Source organism: Chiloscyllium punctatum, chromosome 23, assembly GCF_047496795.1.
Source record: "Chiloscyllium punctatum isolate Juve2018m chromosome 23, sChiPun1.3, whole genome shotgun sequence".
NCBI lineage: Eukaryota > Metazoa > Chordata > Chondrichthyes > Orectolobiformes > Hemiscylliidae > Chiloscyllium > Chiloscyllium punctatum.
Window position 1 is genome coordinate 61,237,147 of NC_092761.1, and position 27,324 is coordinate 61,264,470.

At 41.3% G+C, this 27,324-nt stretch overlaps 1 protein-coding gene across 21 annotated transcripts in view; it reads left to right on the forward strand.

Moving 5' to 3' along the window:
* The window catches only part of pknox2 (pbx/knotted 1 homeobox 2), a 462,769-nt gene that overhangs the window by 127,197 nt on the left and 308,248 nt on the right, over positions 1-27,324 (forward strand). The window lies entirely within an intron of this gene.

The window sequence follows — 27,324 nt, forward strand, 5'->3', positions numbered from 1 at the left end:
ACAGCTAGTTCAATTGACAGATTTTGACAAGTGATGACTTACAAGAATCTGTGTTAGGACCTCAATTATTCTTTGTATCCAAATAAGAGGTTAACAAATGAGGTAGTGGCCTCTGTACCTCATTTAGATCCTTCAGCAAAGAAGCACAATGTTCATCTCGGGCTGAAAGATAATGGGACATCAAGTCCCCTCTGCTGGTTTCACCATCCATCATCCCAAGTGAACCTACATCTGCGGGTGCTTCAAATTGGGATGCACACACTGAGCGTCTTTGCTTATTCAGACATTGCTGCATTTTTGTTCCAAGAAACTCTCCAGAGAAAGTATATTCCTGTCAGGGTGAAAGGGAAGGCTGGTAGGTATAGGGAATGCTGGATGACTAAAGAAATTGAGGGTTTGGTTAAGAAAAAGAAGGAAGCATATGTCATGTATAGACAGGATAGATCGAGTGAATCCTTAGAAGAGTATAAAGAAAGTAGGAGTATATTTAAGAAGGAAATCAGGAGGGCAAAAAGGGGACATGAGATAGCTTTGGCAAATAGAATAAAGGAGAATCCAAAGGGTTTTTACAAATATATTAAGGACAAAAGGGTAACTAGGGAGAGAATAGCGCCCCTCAAAGATCAGCAAGGCGGCCTTTGTGTGGAGCCACAGAAAATGGGGGAGAAACTAAATGAATATTTTGCATCAGTATTTACTGTGGAAAAGGATATGGAAGATATAGATTGTAGGGAAATAGATGGTGATATCTTGCAAAATGTCCAGATTACAGAGGAGGAAGTGCTGGATGTCTTGAAATGGTTAAAGGTGGATAAATCCCAAGGACCTGATCAGGTGTACCCGAGAACTCTTTGGGAAGCTAGAGAAGTGATTGCTGAACCTCTTGCTGAGATAGTTGTATCATCTATAGTCACAGGTGAGATGCCGGAAGACTGGAGGTTGGCAAACGTGGTGCCACTGTTTAAGAAGGGTGGTAAGGACAAGCCAGGGAACTATAGACTGGTGAGCCTGACCTCAGTGGTGTCAAGTTGTTGGAGGGAATCCTGAGGGACAGAATGTACATGTATTTGGAAAGGCAAGGACTGATTCAGGATAGTCAACATGGCTTTGTGCATAGGAAATCATGTCTCAAAAACTTGATTGAGTTTTTTGAGGAAGTAACAAAGAAGATTGATGAGGGCAGAGCAGTAGATGTGATCTATATAGACTTCAGTAAGGTGTTCAACAAGGTTCCCCATGGAAGACTGATTAGCAAGGTTAGATCTCATGGAATACAGGGAGAATTAGCCATTTGGATACAGAACTGGCTCAAAGGTGGAAGACAGAGGGTGGTGGTGGAGGGTTATTTTTCAGACTGGAGGCCTGTGACCAGCGGAGTTCCACAAGGATCGGTGCTGGGCCCTCTACTTTTTGTCATTTACGTAAATGATTTGGATGCGAGCATAAGAGGTACTGTTAGTAAGTTTGCAGATGACACCAAACTTGGAGGTGTAGTGGACAGTGAAGAGGGTTATCTCAGATTACAACAGGATTTTGACCAGATGTGCCAATGGGCTGAGAAGTGGCAGATGAAGTTTAATTCAGATAAATGCAAAGTGCTGCATTTTGGGAAAGCAAATCTTAGCAGGCCTTATACACTTAATTGTAAGGTCCTAGGGAGTGTTGATGAACAAAGAGACCTTGGAGTGCAGCTTCATAGCTCCTTGAAAGTGGAGTCGCAGGTAGATAGGATAGTGAAGAAGGCGTTTGGTATGTTTTCCTCTATTGGTCAGAGTATTGAATACGGGAGTTGGGAGGTCATGTTGAGGCTGTACAGGACATTGGTTAGGCCACTGTTGGAATATTGCGTGCAATTCTGGTCTCCTTCCTATCGGAAAGATGTTGTGAATCTTGAAAGGGTTCAGAAAAGATTTACAAGGATGTTGTCAGGGTTGGAGGATTTGAGCTATTGGGAGAGGCTGAACAGGCTGGGGCTGTTTTCCCTGGAGCATTGGAGGCTGAGGGGTGACCTTATAGAGGTTTAGAAAATTATGAGGGGCATGGATAGGATAAATAGTCAAAGTCTTTTCCCTGGGATCGGGGAGTCCAGAACTAGAGGCCATAGATTTATGGTGAGAGGGGAAAGATATAAGAGAGACCTAAGGGGCAACTTTTTCATGCAGACGGTGATACATGTATGGCATGAGCTGCCAGAGGATCTGGTGGAGTCTACTACAATTGCAACATTTAAGAGGCATTTGGATGGATACATGAATAGGAAGGGTTTGGAGGGTTATGGGCCGGGTGCTGGCAGGTGGGACTAGATTGGGTTGGGATATCTGGTCGGCATGGACGGGTTAGACCGAAGGGTCTGTTTCCATGCTGTACATCTCTATGACAAGGGCTACATCAGGCCAAAGACCAGCTATATGCCCACGTACAATTAAGGAAGTTTATGCAGAATGGATGAGGGATGCTCCATTCTTCTGTCCCCCACACGAGCTTTCTCTGAATGGGAAGACATTCTATGATTATTCAGAAACAGTGGCAGGTTGGTCATATAAATATTAGAATGAGAGTGGCTACCACTGAATGTAACCCAAATGGGTGTTTCCAGTACTTAGGAAACTCTGTCAGCCAAGGGACCAAGAACCGCTGAAATCCAGTTTACCTGATTCACCCACCACCATTTCCATTGTGATAACTTAGAGTTCTTTTCTTCTAATCCTTCTGATCTATCCCCTACCTGACCTTAGTCTTTTCTGATCAGTCTGATGTTTCTCTGCCAACCTTCTATTTTCCTGACCCTGACCCTTGCCAAGGTGCACAGTAGAATAGAACAATCTCCCCTGCCCCCTTCCCTGCCTCCTAGTGAATACTCAGTCCATTGCCTCCAAAACTAAGGCAATTCTACTCGTGAATCCCTTTACTGGGTTGCTTAGTGAGTTTCCCATCAGGGATGCAATAGCAAATGCTGTTCTGTGGTGTTCTGCAGAATTAGTTAAATGTTGATTTTATAAAAGTTTTTCATCCATTTCAGCACCTCCAACATCTGGTTTGAGTTGGCTTAAAACCCTTCAATTAGAATCTATTTTGCAGTCATTTTGGCTTTTAGTCACCGTTGTGTTTTTTTTGTCTGTTGGGGATCAAATGCTGGAGTCTATTCATGCGAACCTTTTTTAACGTTGTGCTTAATTGACTTATGGTCCCAAACAGAGATCTTAATTTGAAACCTCACAAGTTACTGTTTGCATCTTTTTGAGTCAGCAAGTGAATTTAAAATCTTCAGTTTCTTTCAAGGTGGCCTCTGTTTTGCGGAGGGAGAAACTACAGATATTCATGGGGAATATAATTTTTCATACAATGTCTCATCAGAGCAGGACTTGGACCTTTTCCAAAATTCCTTTGTGGAAGCAATTCTGTAATTTCATCTGGGACAATAAAGTGAACTCTGCTGCTACATGTGGTGTTCATCTCAATGTATGGATACTCACAGTCGACTAGTGTTAAATATTATCGAAATGGCGAAGAACCTCTGGTACTAACAGCAGTTTGTTTTCTCTTATGATCACTGCTGACCAAGGCAAATGGGTTAATTAATATCATACAAAAAAACTTTGTTTTAACCAGCATCTTATGAATTGGCACTCTTGATTTAAAAAATAACTGGCAAAAATTATACACCTCAAATACTGCAGAGTTTGCTGTATTATTCTGACCAATTTTTTACAGCTTTTAATTTATTTACCTCAATGTAAGTTGTGGACCAGACCAAAACCCTGCAAAATACATTAAGAAGGTAGCCTATTTCTTATTTTAAAGGCAAGTTGCATTTCGGATGCAATTTGATTGGTCAAACTACTAGCCGTGAAGCAAATCACACTTTATTCATACACCACAGTTAAACTAGAAATAAAGAAAGAATTGGGATAACTTAATTCTATTGGAAAATATAACAAAATAATAGATCATTTAATTACTAAGCAGTAACTGTTTCAATTTAGTAACATCCCATAAACACACCTTTGGCAAAGGCAAATTCAGTAAAATACATTGTCTCATATGCAATTCTAGCAGCGGGAAGAGAATCCCCCATTTTTAGCTGTTCACATGAAAAGGATAATAGCTTCCACATCTAGCTTCAGGACCCCAGTAACTGCTGATGAAAGCTAAAGCTAAAAATCCTGGTTCTGTGGGACCTTGACCTCCACTCGGGCTGCTTTTATTATCCCAATGACTAAAAAATATCAAGGTCTCACAGGCTGTTTACTTTGTTGGCTTTGGAGCAGACTGCGTGTTACCTCTGTCTCAATCTTTCTTTAAAAAAAAAGACAAAATGCATTTCTTAAAGCTATAGTATCATCACAAAATATGCTTATTGTTCAATCAAAAGGCCATATTGAATATCAATGGTTGGTTCAATTTCAAGTTAATTTCTTCTCAAATACTGTGATATACGGGTGGTCAGTTGAGGGAGTAAATAAGAGAGCTGTCTGCTGGTAATTTTATTTATGGCAAAGCTGCATTATTATAGAAGTGATTTATGCTGTAAATAAAGACTAACAGTAATGTGTATACCCTCATGTTGTGTTTCTGATACTTAGTGTGTGTTTTATATTGATTGTGTGGATCTATGGATTATCTGGAAAATTTGATTGATAACCACGCTCCTAATCCCATAGGTGCTGGATAATAAAAAGTTTACTGATAATAAAAATATAACTGTGAAATATCTATTAATATAAAATTATATTAATGTATAGAATATTTTATATTGTGTAAAATATTACACTTCATACATGTAAAACCACAGAGAGTGCAGATCTTGGATCATGTAGTGAGAGAAGCAAGACTGTATGCAACACTGTTGTATGACTATCCTGTGAATGGCAAAGAGATTTCATGTTCCATGTTTCAGGTGAGAGAGCCGTTGTCAGAATTGGAGTATCTCAGTTTGTTGCTACTGAATTTTATTATTCCTCATAATTTCTTTCCCAGGCAGAAAACCCAGGTCTAAGAAAATATCAAATAGCAGGTTGTAGACTGCTGTAGGGCAGCATGGCCCCTCAAGCTTGCCCTGTCATTCAGCAAACTCACAGCTAATCTTCAAGCACAATTGCACTTTCCTGCCTTATCCACATATCACTTAATTCCCTTAACGTCTCCACCTTGAGTATGCTCGGGGACGGAGATAACAAATTTCAAAGATTCAAAACTGAGTAAAGAAATTTCTCTTCATCTCATTGCTACTTTATTGTAAGCTGTGATCCACTCATTCTAGCCTTACCAGCCTGGGGGCAACAACCTCTTAATGTCTACACTGTTAAATCCTTTCAGAATATTGTATGTTTTAATGAGATTACCTCTCAATACAGGCTCAGTTTACTCGATCTCCCCTCTCAGGTCAACTGTTTCGTCCTAGGGATCAATCTAGCGAACCATCCTTGCATAATCTCAATCAATGGCTAACACTCCGTTAGTAACTCTCTGCTTTCCTTTTAAATGGTGATGTGAGGTCTTTTAAGTCTAACCAAGTTGACAGATGGAGCTCAGGTTTAATGCTTCATTCAGTAGACAGCATGTCCCATTTCCTGATGAAAGGCTCTTCGATTCTGCAGCTCCTGGGATGCTGCCTGACCTGCTGTGCTTTTCCAGCACCCTGGTCTCGACTCTGATCACCAGCGTCTGCAGTTCCTCACTTTCTCCCTGTCCCACACTGCGACATTCGAAAAACATCATTCCAGAATGTCTGTCTGGATTCCATGCTCAAGATTCTGCAGTGAGATTTCAATCCATCTCTTCAGTTCATGGTTACCTGACCTCCTGGGGTTGACACAGTATGTGCAAGATTGTTGTATGATAATCTTGTGGATGGCAAAGAGGTTTCATGTTCAGTGGGAATTTCCATGGTTGGGCATATATTTTGTGCTCCCTTGTTGATTGTACTGATATGTACCTAGCTTTGGTGATCGATTTTAATATGACTGTGTTTTTGATATTTTGAGATGGAATGATGTCACCAGTGGAATGCCACAAAGATCATTCTTAATGGCCTCAGTACTTACTAGCCGTATCAATGACTTGGAGGAGGATTAAAATGTAGTGCATCTGGATTTGCTGACAATACAAAAATAGGTGGGAAGGCATTTTGTGATGAGGTCATTGAGTTGATGCAGCAACGTATGAGGAAAGAAAGCACTTTGGGAAGAAGAATCAGAAGCTAGATTATGAATTAAATAGTGAGAGAGACTACAAAGGTGAGATCTAAATGTTCCTGTGCATGTATCACAAATCCTGAGATACAGCAGGTCATGAAGAAGACAAATTGAGTTTTAGCCTTTATCGCGGAGTGGGGTTGGAAACTAAAATTAGGGAGGTCTTGTTACAACTGTGTGTTGGCGAGGCTGCACCTAGAGTACTGTGTACTGTTTTGGTTGTGTTTAAGATAGGACTGTGTGGGGGAACAAAGAGATTCGCCAGGCTGATTATAGAATGTGTTGTGTTAACAAGAATGGCTAAACAGGTTGTGCCCTTTAAGTGTTTGATGAGGAGTTATCTAGATTTTTTAAATATTGGGAAGTTGAAGGCGATGAAGAGCTGGCGTCAAAGAAGTTGAGGCCTGAGGCGGAGTAGCACGATCTTGTTGTTGATTGACAGGGTAGGTTTGAGGGGTTGAATGGCTTATTCCTGCTCCCATTGTGTTCTTATGAGACTGTTTTCACCAGAGCCTCTGTCCTGTTACAGCAATATATTATATTGGCTTCTGATGAAACTATTGTTCACATTACTGGTTTCCTGTATGTCACATTTCTCCACTCTTTCTATGGCAGGATTAGTATCGTGGAGTGGGCACGGATTTTGATTTCCAAATAGTGTATGGCTGTTACATGTTTTGTTGCTCTGGTGTTGAAGATTCTGTGTCACACTCTTGCAGGCACTGATTCCATAATCAGTTCTTGCTCCTGACTCCTATCCTATGCTTAGGGTAATAATACAGATCCACCTCTTCTTAAAACCCTTCAGTAATACGAGCTCACTGTTTGATTATTCGGTAAATCCTCGCTCTCGACTTTATGACTAAAATAGCACAGCATCTTGTACATAGCACATGACCTAGGCTTATTGATGTAGTTTGATAGAATAAAGCAATCTCTACAATTTGAAAAGTCCTACAGAATAGATTGTACCTTGCATCTATATTTTTGCAAATATATGTTTTTAGGTTGAATCTTCATGCAAGTTTTATATCCATTATCTTTTTTCCTGAAACCTGTTTCTATGGAAACTGGTTACAGCCTCTGTACAGTAACCTAGAATATGCAGTGCAGTAACAAACCATTCAGTTCAACATGTCTATTCCAAGTTTCTGCTTCACTTGCACCTTCAACCATCCCTCTTCGTCTAATCCAGTCTTCTATTCCTTTCTCCTTCATGTGTTTATCGAACTTCTCTTTAAATACTGTACATCCGTACTATTGCCCCAGCAACTGCTTGTGCTCCAGAATTCCATGATCATTCTTCGTGCCAAAGAAGTGTTTTCAAAATTTGCTTTTCATTTTATTTGTTACTATCTTACAATTATAGTACTAAACATTGAATGGCATGTATCCCATCCAACTTGGAATCTCAATGGTCTCCACTGCTTTTCACTCATTCCCAATTGACGCAGCCTCATCCCCTTAATCCCACTGTATACAATCCCAATGGATTAAGTTCCATATTCTGGATTCTCTTTGTATCCAACTGCAATGCATGTAGTCTCAGGTCCATAGACCCACCTCCTGGAGTCCCATTGTATGCAATTCTAACCAGCTACACCCGATTCCCTGGGCTTCCATTGTATAGGATCTCTTCTACATTTTCTCACCGCTATTGTAGATATTTTCTCACCAGTGTACAATGTGGTCTTCAGATATTTTGCTTCTTGTTGCTTATTAAGCTGAATTGAGTCACACTGCTGTCAAATTTCATCCAGTGATGGAGAAATACCATTGCACTCTCTGTAGGATGTTTACTTTATATGGTCTGGTTTTGTTTGGATTGAGCAACTCAGTAACTGATTTTGCAGGATGTGCTGTGAAGCCCCGTTAGTGGACTTTTATATTCTAGAAACATGCCTCTATTATCTTCTCAAAACTGCAACTCTTTTTGTGTTGGCAGTCTGTTCAGGTGTACGAGATACCAATCCTCTGGTACCCCAAAATATCTACATTTGCCTTTTCAACCAAGGCACGGGCTAGCAATCGGGAGTGATAATGCATTTTTAAAGGCAAGCTTTCTCAGCTGAAATTTTTTTAAACTTCACTTAAGCATATCTGGCTGGGCCAACATTTATTGCCCATCTCTAGTTGCCCTTGAGAAGGTGGTGGTGAGCTGCTTTCTTGAACCACTTCAGTCCACTTGCTGTGGGTTGACCCACAATGCCCTTAGGGAGGCAATTCCAGGATTCTGATGCAGTGATAGTGAAGGAATGGTGATATGTTTCCAAGTCAGCATGGTGACTGTCTTGAAGGGAAACTTGTAGGTGGTGGTGCTCTCCTGTATCGGCTGTTCTTGTCCTTCTAGATGGACGTGTCATGGGTTTGGAAAGTGTTGTCTAAGAATCTTTGGCAAATATCTGTAGTGCATCTTGGAGATGGTACACACTGCTACTACAGAGCATTAGTGATGGAGTGAGTGGATGTTTGTGGATCTAGTGCCAGTTAAGTGAGCTGCTTTGTTCTGGATGATGTCCCGCTTCTTGAGTGTTATTGGAGCTATAGTTATCCAGGGATGTGGGAGTATTCCATTACACACCACTGACTTGTGCCTTGTAGAAAGTATTTAGGCTTTAGGGAGTCAAGAGATGAGTTACTTGTTGCACTATTCCCAGGCTGTGACCTGCCTTTGTAACCACTGTTTATATGATGTGACCAGTTGAGTTTCTGGTCAGTGGTAACCCCCAGGATTTAGACAGTAGTGGATTCAATCGTGTACAGTTGTAGTTGCCCCTGAGAGGAAGATGCAAATGTGTTGGGAAAGGGGCAGAAGCAATTCTCAAAAATAGTTCCAGGAATGTGAAACTTCAGTGATAGATTGTTGAACTTGTTCTCCTTGGAGAGAAGACAGCTGAAAGCAGATTTGAGAGAGTTTCAAAGTCATGAGTTGGAGTAGATAAGGAGAGCTGCTCCCGCATGTAAAGAGAAAAGAATGATAGAATATAGATTATATAGTGATGAGCAAATAAAGCAAGGGCAATGTAAGAAAACGTTTTTTCACACATTGGGTAGGTATTGGCTGGTTTGTGATGCAGAGTGATGTCAACAGCTTGGGTTCAATTTCTGCATAAGCTGAGGTCCCCATGAGGGTCTGCCTTCTTCACCTTATTCCTTTACACGGGGCTTGGTGAGCCTTGGGTTAAACTCACCACCAGTCATCACCCTCTGATCAGAGAGCAGCCCTATGGTCCTCTGGGATTATGGCGAGTACTAGTTAGCGTATGGAATGCACTCCCTAGAATAGTGGTGGAGCAAGGTTCAATTGCAACATTCAGGTGGTGATTATTTGGATTGAAATGGTGCGCAGGGGTACAGGGAGTAAGCAGGAGATTGACAATAGGGGATAGAGCCAGAGCAGGCATGATGGTCTGAATCGCCTCCTTCTGCACTGTAACAATTCTGTGATTCTCCAGCTCATCCCATGTCCCCTCTGTGGGTACTGAGCACACTGTCATTGCACAACTAACTCAGCACGGATGAAGAAACCTTCGTTAAAATTGAAATAGTTGGAAAGATCACACAAAGTCAGCAACAGTGTGTATACCACATCCCTTGACAAGAAGATAAAAACAGTTTCAAACTCAATTTTAATAATAAAGCCGTGCATGAGTTTCCACTGGACAATCCGTCAATGTTATAGCTTAGCAGTTGATTCCCTGATACGGTGCTAGTCTGTCAAGAATCAGGGTCGTTTTGCTACCATTTCCTTATACACTCACTGGAACATATACGAGGGAAGGGTCAAATGACAATTGCTGCAGTACTGAAGCTAATTTACATGAAAACCCATTTCACATTTAAGCACAATCATTTGTAGCAAGACTGCACACACAGGACTAAATGAGTCTTGCTAGCTGCAATAATACTCATTCGGACATTGGCGACCCTAATCAGCTGCTGGATCAACTTTTAATATTTTTTGGATGAAATCATCAAATCCTGTTTTTCATTAAAATTAGAGAGTTCTATATTAATATCCCAACTGCACGTTCAAATACCCTGCCTGCTAAGACTGCTGCTTTGAAAACATTAAGCTCTGCCAATACAAGGCAAGGAATCCAAAATTGAAGTTATTTTCTGTTCATATTTTGCAACTTTATTTAAGAGTTACTGAGGAGGTTTGAAATGAAGTTTGAATTTGATGCTGGCTTTATGGAGCCTCATATACATAACTCTTGTGGTTGGAGACAGAGTTTACAGATTACGACAGCCAATAAGGAAAATTAAAATTAAGAACTCCCCTACTCTCTGCACTTCGTAGACCCAAGTTTCTTTTGAATGAAGTAGAAATGACTTGTATAGCACCCCACCCAATAGATGTCTGTCAAACGCAGACGCGCTGTATCAGCAAACTTATATTGATGAAGCTGAGGTTAAATGTCTGAAACTCACGCGCATTCTACAATATAATTAATTACTGAAGAATCTAAGTGTCTGGAACACTGAAGTCATAATTAATCCATTATGGCTCCTTCAGAGCACAGGAATTGCTGTAGCCTATTGAACCCCTCATTCCTGCCCTGCCATTCATGGCTGATCTGCAGCTCAACTTCATTAATGTGTCTTTAATCCATAATTCTTGTTTTTTTTTATCTTTTTCTAAAAGAAAACTGCCTATCTTAGTTTTGCTCTCCCCTTATATTCAAAATTGCATTTCAAGTGCGACATCTTGTGTCACCAAGATTGCTGACATTGCCACGTAATGTCTCATCATTTCTGCTATCTACATCACTATTCAGACTTTAATCACCTTAATTCTGCTTTTGTTTTGGGGGGAAAGAGATGTGCTGTCAAAGCTTTCTGTCTTGTACTCTTCAGGACGTTATTGCAAGAATATCAAATCTCCAATGAATCATGTACAAAAAGAAGGTGCTGATTGGTTAACAAATGCATTCTCCGTGGCAACACCTCAAATGATCAGAGACCACTTGCTAACCAATCATTACCATCTTCTCATGCAGTAAGTTGTTGTTGCTTTGACATTCAGCATTTGTGCAATTCTGACCTGACAAATGCAAATTGAAAAATTTCAACATTAAGTATCCTACTTCTCTGGAAATATTTTTATTTTTCTTCTAAAATCCTGTTGCCAATACCCATCCTGACTCCTCCATGTACTCCGTCTAGTGCCAGGTTAATTTGCCCATCATATCTGTCAGTTTTTACCTGTGGTGTTTCTCTGTTTACCTCTTAAGATCTATCCATGGCCTCAACCACTCCACTCAGGTGATTTCCTCCAATCTTATGCCCCCTCACAGATTTTCTGAAGCCAGTTCTGTCTTACTGTACATTTACATCCAGTCTTATGGAGTCTGTAGTGCAATAGTTGTGCTCTTTGAAATGACTTCTGTGAACTACTCTCTCATGTGCACTCTCTTCAACGAAGTCCTTGACCAACCTTTTTCATTCCTCCTCTTTGACATGTCATCTGTTCTTTTTCTGTCTGTAAATTACCTGTGGGGTGTTCTTCAATGTTAAATGCTCCAGATCAATGTGAGTTGTTCTTGTTGTCATTGTCCTTAATTGCATAATTGTCATTGCACAGTAAATTGGCACGTGCATTAATCTCAGCTGGAATCTAGCCAAAGCTGTCTACCTTCCGTTCATGATTATCAACAGTGGGAAACCAAGTCATGGTTGGAAGTTGCTATCATTTAATAAATTTGAGCATTGCTCCTCACTTGACCACTAAAATGGCAGATATGTAAAAGATGCTGTGGTATGCAGATTTTTTTTTCAATCAGTTATTTGCTCCTGTGCAGTATAATTTACAAAATAAACTCTTCTGGCTTAGTGAGTAAATACAATTCTCGAATGGTACTTAGTCACCCACAGGAAGACCATCTTTGATTTCTGAGCTTTATAAATATTGCTGACTTGGTCTAGGCAATAGATTACATATTGCTCCAGATTGTTCTTGGTTGATCCCTTGCAGAGTTAGGGGAGGACAAAATTGAGTTTGGGACAACTTTGAGTTTGGGTTCCATTTGGAACAGCCTGGGGATGCTCGCTCACTCAGATATTGATGATTTATTGGAGAGCAGTTGACTCCCTTAGGGCTGCAGACAGCAGAACAGAAATCTTAAGATGTCTGCTTTTCAGATGCCCGAAGAATTGGATCAGCTTCAAAGCAAATGCTGTTTTGTCTTAGCACTAATTGAGGTGTGCAATGACTAATGCAATTTCTGCCACTTCTCAGAGCCATAACCTTAAAGAAAGGAGGATCAGCAAACCGGCCTCCGGTTTCACATGTGAAGCATCTCATTTCCTCTGGTGTGAGTCACTGAGACAGGGAGGTGAGAGTCAAGGGAGTGCGTGTCTGATCCCTGCCCATTGGTTCCCAGTTTTGTTTAGATTTCTTAAGCCTCCCATCTGTGCCCAGCCCCAGAACGCCTCTCCCTTTCTGACCCCAATGGGATCCAAGAGTGGGAGCCAGATGTTGTTGACTTTTGCAGATTTGTATCAGCTGCTAGACTGCTGACTATTGGGTTTCTGACCACCTGCTGTGTCCCTTTCAGCTGTAGTATTAAGGCGGGCATTAAGTGAATCGGAAAACTGGGCAAAGATCCTGCATGTAAATGAAAATACTGAGTCTTGCTGCATGACGTATCCTTTTCTAAAGGCTGCATTAATTAGATAGAGTTGGCAAATTTGACCAGATAAGTTTTTTAAGTGTCATTTTAAGCTTCAGTGAAAAGCTAGGAGAATTTTCATTTGTAAGATCTGGACATGCATCCAGATGTTCAGACTTGTTGTTTGGTTAAACCTTATTTCCCCAGTTTATGTTTTGGGATCTGGATTCACATTCAGATCATCTTTAGGCAGGATATCTCTTATTGTGCTTATAGTACAGGTTGTGGGAGGCTCTGTGTAGGTGTGAGGTGTGAGGGAAATCCAAAAGATAGTTATGTCATACCATATGGTCACAGCTGGAGTCCTGTTTTGTGAGGTCACCCGATTTTTGCTTTATCTATGCAATGGTTTTTGATGTTTGCAAATGTCAAAGGAAAGAACAATATATTAAAAGCAGGGAAGAATGGTCTTTTTTTTTCTGCTTTCACCATTTCTGTTGCTTTGTAAGTCTTCTAGAATCTAGTACCACTGGTCCAGAAGTACAAGATCAGAAGAGAAGAAGGTAAATCTGGTATTGTGCATTAAATTCTCTCCTGGACTGAGGAAATGAAAGCTGCCTTTGCTGTAAAACGTCTTTATGAAATGTCTTTGAGCTTATCAAATTTTAGTGGTTTTTAGATTACATCTCTTTCGATTTTTCTTTATTTTTTGATTTAAAGACTAGAATGTCAAAGGGTTGTTTTTAAAACTAAGGACTGGGGAAGGAATTTCTGCACTTATGAAAATAGGTGATTGGAACTCATTGTGAGCTTTGTTTACACTGCTGCTTTAGTAATGGGGAAGTGAGATAAGATGGCCAGGCTCTGGGTTGTGTATGTATGGAATGAGATTTAGCCAGTAACAGAGGGTTTATTGGTTTTGAAATAACTCTTCAGAGGCTAGCATCCTATCAGCAATCACATTTTATTTGCAAATACCCTGTGTCTCATTGAGTCAGGTATTTGGGGGCTCAATATCTCTCATATTCATCCTTTTATGTCAGCCAGGTCTTCCTGATTGGACCAAATCAATAGCCCTAACCAGAGACCTCCTATTCTATGAGGTCTGGTCGGCTGACCTCATTATAACCACTACAGGTTTATGCAAATGAGATCAGTTGTAAATGCCAGAAGTCATTGGCTTAATAGCTCTGTAGCATCCGAAGAGCTTGGGTTTATGGTATAGGGAAGAAGCCTTTGGACTGCTGGAAGAACAGGTTGTGTAGCTCTTTCTCTCTGTTGTGAACATACCTGAATCCTGAAGTGAATTATTTCTTCCCACCAGCTTTGTAAGCTGTTGTCTTGAGCTCCTCGGATGCTGCCTGAACTGCTGTGCTCTTCCAGCACCTCTAATCCAAAATCTGGTCTCCAGCATCTGCAGTCATTGTTTTTACCTACTATAATTCATATCCCAATTGCCCTCTGGCACCTGCAAAGAAGTGACAACCTGGAAAAAGGGGATTGATGATTAGAGGGTCTTGGAAAGCAAAAGGAATATCTCATTGAACCTTAGTGCTATTGAACGGTGTTCCCTTTTTTTCCCCTCCACCCAATCCATCATTCATCTTGTCTGATGTATGTGTATTGACGGTTTAAAAGGGAGTGAGAGTTTGAACTAGTAGAGCTGTATGTTGACAGATTACAGTTTTGCTTACCTGTACTAAACAGTAGTCTGGATTAGAATAGTGCTGGAAAAGCACAGCAGGTCAGGCAGCAGCCAAGGAGCAGGAAAATCGACGTTTCAGGCAAAAGCCCTTCATCAGTAGTTCTTCTGAAACATGGGAACCTGGTCAGTGTTTTCTGCTAACCTGGTTCCAACAGAAAGGTAAATTGGGGATCTTGATACTTTGATTAAATCCTTTAACTTTTGTGACATAACTTTTTTGTGAGAGCAGTGGGGCTTGAGAATCAGTTCATTCCTAAGTGGATTGTAACAGTGGCCAAAGGCATTGACCATCACGTACAGCTGTTTCTATTTCACAACTCACTGGTAGTTTTGCTGAAAGTGCAAAATGATTGAAATGGGAAATGGGAGGAAGTTCATTTCACTGGCGCAATAAGGTTGCCTTGCAGGATGCAGTTGAGATATGCTAGAGGGAGGATCCTGGGTACCTGGTGTTACTATATGTTACCTGGGGAAGCTTGTCGCTAAATATTGCCTGTCTGTTCATTCATCTTCTTTCATCCATCACTCTCCTTCACCCACATGCCTTACTTGACTGAAAGTAATGTTTCGCAATTAATATCTAGAAAGAACCAGACAAATTCTAAAATTTCGATGCCCATTTTTGTGGTGGATGAAGTATTTCTTATTCTCTCGTGGCACATGGACATTCCTGGCTGGTCAGCCTTTATTGCCCATTCCTAGCTGCCTTTGAACTGAATAGGCTACTAGGCCATTTCAGAGGGCAGTGGAGAGTCAACGACATTACTGTGGGTCTGGAGTGACATGTAGGCCAGACCAGGTGAGGATGGCAGATTTCCCACCCCGAAGGACATTCGTGAACCAGATGGGTTTTTCCAACAATCAACAATGGTCATTAGTAAATTAAACTCTATCTGCCACCACTAGCTCATCTGATCAAGATCCCATTGTGTACTGAGATAACCTTCTTCGCTGCCCACTACACCTCCAATTATGCTGTCATCTGCAAACTTACTAACCATGCCTCCTATGTTCACATTCAAATCATTTATCTAAATAACGACTAACACTGATCCTGTGGCCCACCGCTGGTCACAGGCCTCCAGTCTGAAAAGCAACCCTCCATCACCCTCTGTCTTCGACCTTCAAGCCAGTTCTGTCTACAAATAGCTAGTTCTCTCTGTACTCCATATGATCTAATCTTTCTGACCAGTACAATTACAACTTTTTAAAAGGCATCTTGATGGGTATATGAATAGTAAGAGTTTAGAGGGTTATGGGCCAAATGCTGCAAATGGGATTAGATTTATATAGGATGTCTAGTCATCATGCACGAGTTCAACCAAAAGGTTTGTTTCTGTGCTGTGTGTCTCTGTAAACTGTTAATTCAATAGCAATCAGGGATTCAAATTCCACTATCTGCCATGGTGGGATTCGAACCCAGCTCTCCAGAATATTAGCTGAGTGTCTGAAGTTTGCGTCGAGTGATTAATACCATGAGGCCATTGCCTCCCCTTGAGTTGTTAATTAAATATTGCTTAATTGACTGTATGGTCAGCTCTCCAATCTCTCCTTTACATGCTTTGTCGACTAGATAAATCTCTTCCGTGCTCAGACATCTTTACTGAGTGAAAATTTATGGTTTTGTTCCAAAACTGTTAAAGTAATAAGTTTTAGTGATCCAACCTCACAGAAGCCTATGCAAAGCAATGAGTCAAGATGTCAGTATTATAGTCAGGTTGGAATTCTTGTGTGTAGTAAAATTAAGTAACACACTTCCTCTCTTTGTCCGTATTCCTAGTGCATACTTCAGTCAGATGCTTGGCTTTGACAATGCATTCTGGTGTTAAGCAGGGAAATTCTGACCCAACCAGGAAAATGTAGGGAAATCAACTTTAATTTAATTAAACCACAATGACATTGTGTAATTGGATCAGTGATATCTATTCCTGTGGAGCAGCTGATTTATCTATGCCAGTGGGATTTTAACTGGAAATCCTCCCACTCAAGAGATCTCCAGAGATCCCCAGCCACACAACATGAAGGATATCAGTTTCCTGAGATACGAAAGCTCCAGCTGTGATGTCTTATGCGTTCTCCTTCCTCCCGATACCATCATGAGGATAAAGTCTCATTGTCTACAGCTTTAACTAACTCTTGCCAAGACTTCAAAACTCTGGATTTCATTCTGTCCCTCAGTCTTCCCCCTTTCTTGATGTTCGGCCACATTTGGAATACTGTGTACAGTTCTGGTTGCCACATTACCAAAAGGATGTGGCTGCTTTGGAGAGGGTGCAGAGGAGGTTTACCAAGATGTTGTCTGGTATGGAGGGCATTAGCTATGAAGAGAGGTTGAGCAGATTAGGATTATTTTCGTTAGAAAGACTGAGGTTGGGGGGGGCGGGGGGCAGATTGAGGTCTACAAAATCATGAGAGCTATAGACAGGGTGGATAGCAAGGAGCTTTTTTCTCCCAGAGTTGGGGGCTCAATTACTAGGGGGCATGAGTTCAAACTGAGAGGGGAAAAGTTTAATCGATATGCAAGGAAAATTCTTTATACAGAGGACAGTGGTGCCTGGAATGTGCTGCCAATGGAGATAGTAGAGGCAAGGACAATAGCATCGTTTAAGAGGTATCTAGACAGATACATGAATGGGCAGGGAGCAGAGATATATAGATCCTTAGAAAATAGGTGACAGGTTTAGATAGAGGACCTGGATCAGCACAGGCTTGGAGGCCGAAGGGCCTGTTGCTGTGCTGTAATTTTCTTTGTTCTTTCTTTGATTGGCTTATAGTATTTATTTACTTGCATGTACCTTCATTGCTGCCACTGAGTTACCTTGGACTCTGCCATTTGCCATGTTTTAAAAGAAATTCCTCAGGCCACCATTGTTTCTTGAGCTACATGCTTTAAAATTGGGGTCTGGAACATGGAACACACTGCTTGAGAGTGTTGTGAAGGTAACTTCAGTCATGATTTTCCAAAGAGAATGAGATAATCATCTGAAGAGAAAATGTAAGTGTCGAAGGAGTAAAGGCAAGTTGGGTGGGAAATGTTGATGTAGCTAACTGGCTCCTGCAGAGAGTCAGCATGGACTTGTTGGGCCAAATGGCTTCTTCCTTTGCTATGACCATTTGATGATTCTATTTACTTTTAACCTTGATGTACTGTGTTATCGACCCTCGCCTTGTCCTGAGTCTTTTAGTCAGAAGAATACAGGAGCCATTACACCTTCTGCAGCCTCGTGCATTTTAAACAAATCATTCGCAGGATACGGGTGTTGCTGGTTCGGTTAACATTTATTGCCAGTCCCTATTTGCCCCTGAGAAGTCACTGGAGAACTGTGGATCTCTTCAGAATGTTCTTAGGAAGGGCGATGCTGAATTTTGGCTCAGCAACACTGAAAGGAAAGTAATGTATTTTCAAGTCAGGATGGTGAGTGACCTGGAAGGGAATTTGCAGTTGGTGGTGTTCCCATACGTCCGATGCCAAACAAAGAGGACAAGGGCAGAGCTCACGGGCTTGAAAGGTCCTGTTGTAGGAGCCATCTTCTCGATGGTAGCATCAGTGCATATCAATCTGTGCCAATGATGAAGACAGAGAATGTCAAAGATGGTGGATAGGGTTCTAATCAACTGGCCAATTTTGTTCTGAATGCTATTGAGTTCCCTGAATGCTGTTGCAGCTGCAACCATCCAGGTAATTCTGATCAAGTAAAATCTTTGGCTGCCACTTGCAGTCCACACAGAAGGTCCTGACAGAATCTGGTGAGGTAAAGGGGATATCTTTCAGTTTATCCCCACCTCTGGTTCTTCTAGTAGGTTGGCGATGGGCAGGCTTTAATCATTCATCAATACCTGGCCCCATTGGTTGTGAATGCCAAAGTGAGAAGGTAAACTGCACATCCAGAGATTGTATTTTGATCTGTTTTCTGATTGCGCCTGGCAGATATTTGCAATCAACTTATTTAGACATGTTATGGCACACATGTGGATGTGGGATTTGGACTCACGATGTCTGGGACGCTACCACTGCATCCCAATGGCCCTGTAATGTTTCTGTGTGGTTTCGAACAGGGCCCTTTCATGTGTAAAGCAATCACTTCAGAAACAGAATACAAAACAGTGGATTCTATTAACATTTAACAGTTGGACAAGAGCAACACATCCTTTCCGCGTATTCCATGCTTTTAAACAATGTTTCTGTCTGGTTTTGAGCTGTGAGGAGAACATGATCCCACTACAATACAGAAACATGGCACTCCATTGTGCCTGGAATGCTGAGCACTGAAGGCTGAGCGAATTAAATTTGCTTTCACATTTAACATAATTCACCAGAATTCTCTTTTCCTGCTCGTCATCCTTGTATTTTCCTGCCACAGCATTGTTTTAATTGTATTGGATTTTTTTTATCCTGTTTGAAGTTTATATTTTTATTTATTACCATTTCCACTGGCTCCTGCCAGCTTTTTCCAATTACAGCAGTAGCTCCTTGTAATTGCTTCTGGTAATAGCTCCGAACAATTGCACTAAATGAGTTGCCTGGATGGCTTGTGAGACTCACTTCATTAAAAGCTAATGCATTTCAACTTCAACAGTCTTCAATGGTCTTGGGTGTAAGGACAAGTACAAGGCTTCCTCTTCACATTTTGGCTTAAGTTTAATTCTAATTGCAATCTTAAGAGTTTTGTGCCACTGTGTTTGGTTTTCCTGGGTGAGCATGACCTTGAGGAACAGGATAATGATGGGCAAAAAATTGCTTTTGACCATATGTTGTGCATTGGGAGAGTGCAGAGCACCAAATGAGCAGCCCCAAGCTATTAAACAGAAACACAGTCAAGCAACAGCAAAGTAAATGGCACAGTTGAAGAAAATTGCCAAGTGATTTGACAAGAGGAGGAGGATGGCAAAGGCAAGTTAACAGATAGCTTGTGTTAAACTATCTATGACCTAAGTTGATCAAATGTGCATGAACCTACATAGAAAAGAAATTAATAATAATGGCATTGCAGCATCCATGCTGTAACTGAAGCACGTTGGAGTTTGTGGAGTATGTTGTGATCCAGGACAAACACATCTACAATGTGAAGAACTTTGAGTTGTTGAGCTGGTGTCCGAGGCACAGATGTTTCGGGCATTGTGGAGGCAGCCTTAAGTAAGTGGTAGCTCAAGCCTGGTTGGTGGTTGGGACAAGAAGGTGAGCTAGCTGGGTAGTTGGTGGAGGAAAGGAGAGTGGTTCACAGTGACTGAGTTTGAGAAGTCAATATTACGAGATACTTGACATTTTATAAGAGTTGGACAACCTCGAAAAGGAGAACAAATTGTCACGGAAATAATGGACTGCAGGTATGGCAAGCAAGTGGGAAGACACTTGGCAAGTTAGTTTGGAGTACAAGAATAAAGAAGTCTTGGTACAGTTGTGAGACCTCACCCAGAAAACTATGCAGTTTTGGTCTTCGTTATGAGGGTAGGATATACTTGCATTGAAGGTGAGGCAGTGGGGTTTGCCTGCATTGATCCCTAGGATGAGATGGTTGTCCTCCAATGAATGGCTGAGCAAATTGGGCATGTAGTCTCTGGGATTTAGAAGAGTGAGAGGGAGGTTGAAACTTGAACAATTCTGAAAGAGCTCAACAGGATAGATACTGTGAAGTAGGTTCCCCTAGCTATGGTATGATGGCCCAGTCTCAGGATGAGAGTTAATTGTTCAGAATTGAGATGAGGCTTGAGAATCTTTTGAATTCCCACCACAGATGGTTGCAAATGAACCAATATATTTAAGACTCAGATCCATAGATTTTTGGGATCTCAGGAATCAGCCATGACCTTTGCTGATGCCCGATATGTCAATTCTCTTGCTCCTTGTATGCTGCCTGACCAGCTGTGCTTTTCCAGCACCACACTCTTCGATGAGAATCAGCCATTATCTTTACTAATGGTATAACATACTCAAGAAGCCATGTGGTTAATTCCTGTTCCTGTTTGTTAAACTTATTCTAAATTATTCTCTTTGTTTTATGTAACTATCTTCGCGCATAATGTAGGATCTATTTGGGGGCGGGGGTAAGAAACAATGGGCAGAAATTAATAGTTTCAGTGGTTTGTCGGCACCCGAACAGTAATTGTAGCACCTGGCAGAGTATAAATGTTGCTGAGATTTGGAGTGATTTAGTTGGGTGTGCACTTGGGTCTTAAATCTGTACAAATGCAAATTACAAAGATATAAGGAGCAAGTTGGTTAATGAAGAATGGAAAATTGTGACAATCAAATGTAGCCCTGCCATTCAAAAAAGGAGCTGAGACAAAAACCTTTTCAGTCAATTCTGTGCCATTCAGATACTGAGAGAGTCTGTGACAGACTGAGGTGGCAAGCAACAACCAGGTTTGGACTGATAAGTGCCAAGTAACTTCTGCCCTGAACAAGTGCCTGGCACTGACCATCTCCAACAAGGGAGAATGCAACCATTGCTTCTTTTCTTAAGGTTCAGTGACAGTACCGTTGCTGAAATATCACATCCCTGTGTTGTTAGCATTGACCAAAAAGTAAAGTGGACCAGCTACAAACATATTATATTTGCAAGAGCAGGTCAGAGGCCAGGAATCCTGTGATGAATAACTCTCTTCCTGTCTCCCGAAAAAACTGTCCACAAGGTGTAAACCAGAAGTGTGGTGAAATACACTCCACCTGTCTGGATGTGTTGAGCTTCGAGTGTTGTTGAAGTTACAACTACACTCGAAGCTCAACGCATCCATCCAGGCCAGAGCAACGACTTGATTGTCACCCCATGCACCTCCTTCAATATTCACTCTGTACCAATGCACTGTGACAATAATGTGTACCATTTACAAGATGCACTGTAATGAAATAAAAGTAAAATTTGGTGGATGCTGCAAGTCTGAAATAAAAATGGAATATTCTGGAGAAGCTGGTCTGCCAGCATTTGTGGAGAGAGAAACAGTTAACATTTTCAGTCTAATGTGAAACTGGAATGAAAACAAACTTACTTCCTATTAGCACTGTAAATGTACCAACACCCCAGAGACGACAGTAATTCAAGAAGACAGCTCTCCACCACCTTTTCCAGGGCCATAAGGAATGGGAAATGTATGCTGGCCCAGCCAGTGATGTCCATATACAATGAGCGAACAAGAAAAATGTTAGCCAGATTGCATTAGGGAGAATGCTAGAATCTATTTTTAAGAATGACCCTAAAGTGTACTTAGAAAACCATAACATGACTGGGCGGAGTCCACGTGGATTTATGAAAGTGAAACAGTGATTGACAAATCGATAAATTATTTTGAGATTGTAATTAGTAGGATAGTAGGAGAGACCCAGAAGATACAATGTACTTCAATTTTCAGAATTATTTAATAATGTATCACGCAAGAGATTATTATACAAAATGAGGGGTTTTTGTGAGTAATATTATTATGTGTTGAGAATTGACTAATTGTCAGAGAATGGGAATAAATGGTTCTATTTTGAACTAAGAGTGTAACTAGTGGGAGCCACAGGGTACACTGTTTGGACCTCAGCGTTTTTGCAACCTAATATCAGTGACGTTGAGAAAGGAATTGAGTGTAATGCATCCAAGGTTGTTAACTGCAATTCACCTACACATCTTTGGTCTTGACTTTTAAGGTTCAAAAATTAAACAATCTGGTTTTGGCCAGATAACTCTTGCTGACAATGTGCCACTTGGCTTTTCTAGCAGATCTGACATGGCTGCTTGCTTCATGGTCTCCTGGTATTTTGTATCTCTATTGGGCACTATGTTTTCTCGCGAGTAAAATCTACCTCAAATAAATGAAATTACAGGGAATATTTTAGGCAAAATCAAAAATGCTTATTGATTATATAAACAAGTATTCATGCATGACCTGACACTAACCATTGCCTGGAGCTATCGGCAGTACCCTGATTGTTGGGTAGTATTATGCCAGGTCAGGCATGCCCATTTTGGTGGTGGCTATTTTCCCTGGAATATTGCAGGCTGAGGAATGACCTCATTGAGTTTTATAAAATCATGAGGAGCATGGATAGGGTGAGTAACCAAGGTCTTCTCCCCAGGCTAGGGGAGTCCAAAACTAGAGGGAATAGGTTTAAGGTGAAAGGAGAAAGATTTAAAAGGGACCCAAGGGGCAACTTTTTCACGCAGAGGGTGGTGCATGTATGAAGTGAGGCTGGTACAATTACAACATTTAAAAGGCATCTGGATGGGTATATGAATAAGAAGGGATTGGAGGGATATGGACCAAATGCTGGCAAATGGGACTAGATTCATTTAGGAGATCTGGTCAGCATGGATGAGTTGGACCGAAGGGTCTGCTTCTGTGCTCTACAGCTCTTTGACTCCACTGAGTTTATTTTTGCCCCCATTCTCAGTTATTTCATTTCCTCTTCTCCTTGTAAGTGCCAGCTTGTATTAATATCACTCCATTTATGCTGCGAGCCCTTCGATATCTTACTGCTATTCTTTAAGTTGGAATGTGAATAGAGGTTAAAAAATGTATTTGAAGGAAAGGAAGCCATTTTAGCCCTTGTGCCTGTGCTAGATCTTTAAAAGGCACATGCTCTGTTTTTCCTCCACAGCTCCTTTTCCTTTCTCCCCATTCATCTGATCGCATTTTGATAGTTACTTGTCCGTACTTTTCTGGCAGGGCATTTCAGATCATAAAAAGCTTACTTTTAATCGATATTCTTATAAAAACTCCCCTTTCCCCAAATTTTTGTGAATGTCATCTTAAATCTGCATTGTCTGGTTATTGTCGGCCCTCCTGCCAATAGAAATCATTTCTCATTGTTACTAAAACTGTTCATAATTTTGAACTTTTCTGAATAATCATCCCTGCTTTAAGGACAATAATCTCTGCTTCTCTAGATACCCAGTGTAACCACCCTTTCTCCCATTTCAGATCCCTGGCACAACACTAGTAAATACGTGAACTCTCTCTTTGAACCCTTCACGCGCTTTATATAGTGTGGTGTTGAAATTAAACAATGCATTCAACTTAGGTATAGCCAATGATTTATAGACATTTACCACTATTTATCTACTTGTATTTTATATCTCTGTTTGACACACCCATATATTTATTTAATACTACAATTCACTTGTCTTGATGCCTTCAAAGATTGGTGTTTTCTTTGTTTGTGTGCCAGTGTTACATTTGCACCATTTGTGCTCTTCATATCCATGTCCATGTCATTATTATAGATGATCAAGAACAATTCTGAGCTCTTGGGGATATCAGTCCATACTTCGCTCCATTCTCCGAAATGAATGTTCATGATTAATCTCCACTTCTTGCCTCTTCACCAATTTTATACCTACACTGTCACTGCTTCTTTAACCTCATACATTGCAATGTTATTGATATGCCTATTATGTGGCACTTGTGAACTGCTTTTTTAACACTCCACATACACAACATTAACTGCACTACCTTCATCAACCTTGTTGTTTAACCAAAGATATCAATCAGGTTTGTCACAAATGACTTGCATTTAACAAGTCTGTGTTGACTATCTTTTATTAATTCATATTCTTCCAACTGACTATTAATAAACATTGCCAGACTATTCAGTAATGGAGTGTATCGCAGAAAAACTGTATCTTGGCCATGTCTGATGCCCATCAATCAACAATTCCAGAAAAAATGTTTGGACAGTGATGGGGATCGGCAGCCAAGTTGCAAAGGCCATCGCTAGCTGATTTCACCAGGACAGCAATAAAAGCTAACCCAATCTAGAGGGATATGCAGGGACTGTTTCACTTATTCACAGTTGATCACCACACTGACCTGTTGTTCAGCTCATTACCATTGACATATTCACAATTACGTTGAATTGCATAGCATTTGCAGACAAGCTTTTGTGGAATAGTGGTTATGTCCCTACTTCTCAACCATGGAGCCCAGGTTCAAGGTCCACCTGCTCCAGAGCTGTAGTCTCTGCACAGTTTGATTAGAAATTATTTAGAATTTGCAGAAACCCTCTATTCAGTCACATTGGTTTATGGACATGTTCTGTTCAAATCTCCCCTTTTTATCGAATCCTATCAGTATAATTAGATTGCCTACAGAGTGGAAGCAGGCCCTTCAGCCCACACCGACCTTCCGAAGACCCATTTCCCTCTGACTAATGCACTTAACACTACGGGCAATTTAGCATGGCCAATTCACCTGACCCGCATGTCTTTGGACTGTGGGAGGAAACCGGAGCACCCGGAGGAAACCCACGCAGACACAGGGAGAGTGTGCAACTCCACACAGGCCAAGGCTGGAATCAAACCTGGAATCCTGGTGCTGTGAGGCAGCAGTGCTAACCACTGAGCCACCCTATTCCTTTCTCTCTGATGGATTTACCTAACTTCCCCAACAATGGGGATGGGGTTTTTAGGTGCAAGGATGATGATCAATCTCCAAGTACTTCCTGAGTTATCTCTGCCTTAACACACTCTGAGAAAGAGCGAGCTGTCTGACTTCACAAGCAAATTCATGCTTTCTCTGAACTGGAGAATGTGGCTGCACAAATAGCATCTGCAACCTTGTAATAGGGTTAGAGTTAGGATTAGGGTCAGGGTTAACTGTGACCTTAACCGATCCCTTTCCTTTTAGAGATGCTGTGGCCAGTAGTCGCACTCTACCTGCTGCCTCTACAGAGGTAAACCCTTGACCTGTATAGCTCAGAGGAGGTGATAACACTGATTAATTAGGGGAGAAAGAAGAGATAGCCTTATTGAAGCATGCAAGATTCTTCAAGGGCACGACGAGGTTGATGAAGAAAGGGTGTTTCCCCTTGTGGGCGAGTCCAAGACTGAGGTCTGAATAATCTCCGAGTAAGAGCTGTCTAGTTAGAGTCAGGCTGAAGAGGAATTTCTTCTGAGGGTATTGAACCTGTGAAAATCTTTAACGCAGAGAACTATCGGGGCTGGAATGTGAGAAATTTTCGAAGTTGAGATTGATTTTTAATTAGTGAGTGAATCAAGTGTTATGGGGAAAAGGCAGGAAAGTGGATTATCAAACCAGCCATGATCTCATTGAGTGATGGAGCAGATTCAGTAGGGGCTGAATGGCTGCCATTTGCTCCTTGGTGTTATGGTCTTGAGTAACATTTAAATTGCAGAAAACTTGCAGTATGGGTAGAGACCATCCAGCCCGTTGTTTCTGCACTGGCAAACCATTTGATGTTCAAAGTAATGCTCAATCTTAATCCCACAAGCAGGTTTTTTTTTATCTCTTGCTGAAAGTATTATGACTTAATGGTTTATGCTAAATTGTGAAAGATCTTAATTTCCCACGATGAACACAAGCCTATATTTTCCTGGGATTGAACTGTTAGCTTCACGTGGTAGGAAACTGAGATCACAGGCCTTTAATCCTGACTGTGAAGTACATCTGTCAGCTTCCCCATTAACGCCAGAGTCATGTGCGTATCAGAGCTCACTGTGTTACTGAGCATATGCCAATATCCTATGAAATAGAAGCTGGGAGACTGGAGACAATGACTGTAAGGTGCTGAGCAGACCAGCACAACCTTATCCAGTACCTGGTGACTGTTGGTTCTCTGTACACATGAGTAGCGTTTAGGTGTACTTTGTATTCAGTCATGCAGCATCCCAGAACTCTTCCGCCTGGCAAGGTCACCTGACCCACAGCATGGTACCCCACCATGTTGTTACTGATGTGTCCACGCCAACTGCTAAATGACAAATGGATTTACTCTTTTCACACTACCCTTTTAATTCTTTTATTGAACACAGACTGCTGCAGGGATTGAGCTCTGCCAGCCATTGAGGTACCTCTTCTCGGTAACTAATCTACATCCATGAACCTACAGTGATTTAAGTAGGCCATAGGAACTTAATTGTCTTGCCCACCAAAATCATTGTTTAGAGTCCATTCTCTTCTTTGATATCTGACATCCCAGAACATCAGGATTAACTGGATATGCAGCAGGAGATCTCAAAGGGCATCTCCAATGTTGCTTTTTGGTTTGAATTTTTGCTGACTTGGTACAGCAGGTGGCACAGTTACCATGTGGATCACCATTGCCTGGCACATTGTCCACACAGCCTGCATGGTTTTAAGCTTTGGGCTTGACCAAACATTTCTAAGTATCCATGGGAATAGCCCAGCGGTTGTTTGGGATTCCTTCCTTGTGTATCCACAGCAAGGAGCAGATGATGCTCACAACACATCAATATTGAGGTGGAGCAATGGCCAAGAATGCAGCTAGTAACCCGTACCTACTCTGGTTGTGCTACCTGTTCCCACCCAATTGGAAGAAGCCATCAGGCACCAGTTCCCTCTAACTAAACAGCAACCTCCCTCCATCACCCGTGTCCCCAGCCTGGCGAAATAAACTTTAACTTGAAGTATTTTTGCTGTGAGTTTGGGAGGATGCTGATGCTGATGCTGATGATGGTCATTATAATTAGTGTTGTGAGGAGTGGGGCTGTGATATTGTGATAATATCTGTTACTATTACAGCCTCCTCACAGCCATTTACACAGCCAGATTAAATCCAAACGGAGGAGCTAATTTCCATCAGATCGGAATTAAATGGCTCTGTGTAAACAGGTCTTTAGAGAGGCTGGGAGCTGTGTCGATTTGATAATGATTCCATTAAGATGAGTTGCTGTGGGCACTGGCAGTGGCCCCTCGCTGCTTTGCTATCTGAACGCAAACTTTGAAAGCGGCAGGGAGGCTGCAGGAGGCAAAGATAATTGGCCGGGCATTTGATTGGGTGATTAGGCCGAGGCTGTGATGGTGATTCAATTTGCATTATTTATTCATATGGTGTCAAATCACTGCTTTTAGACAC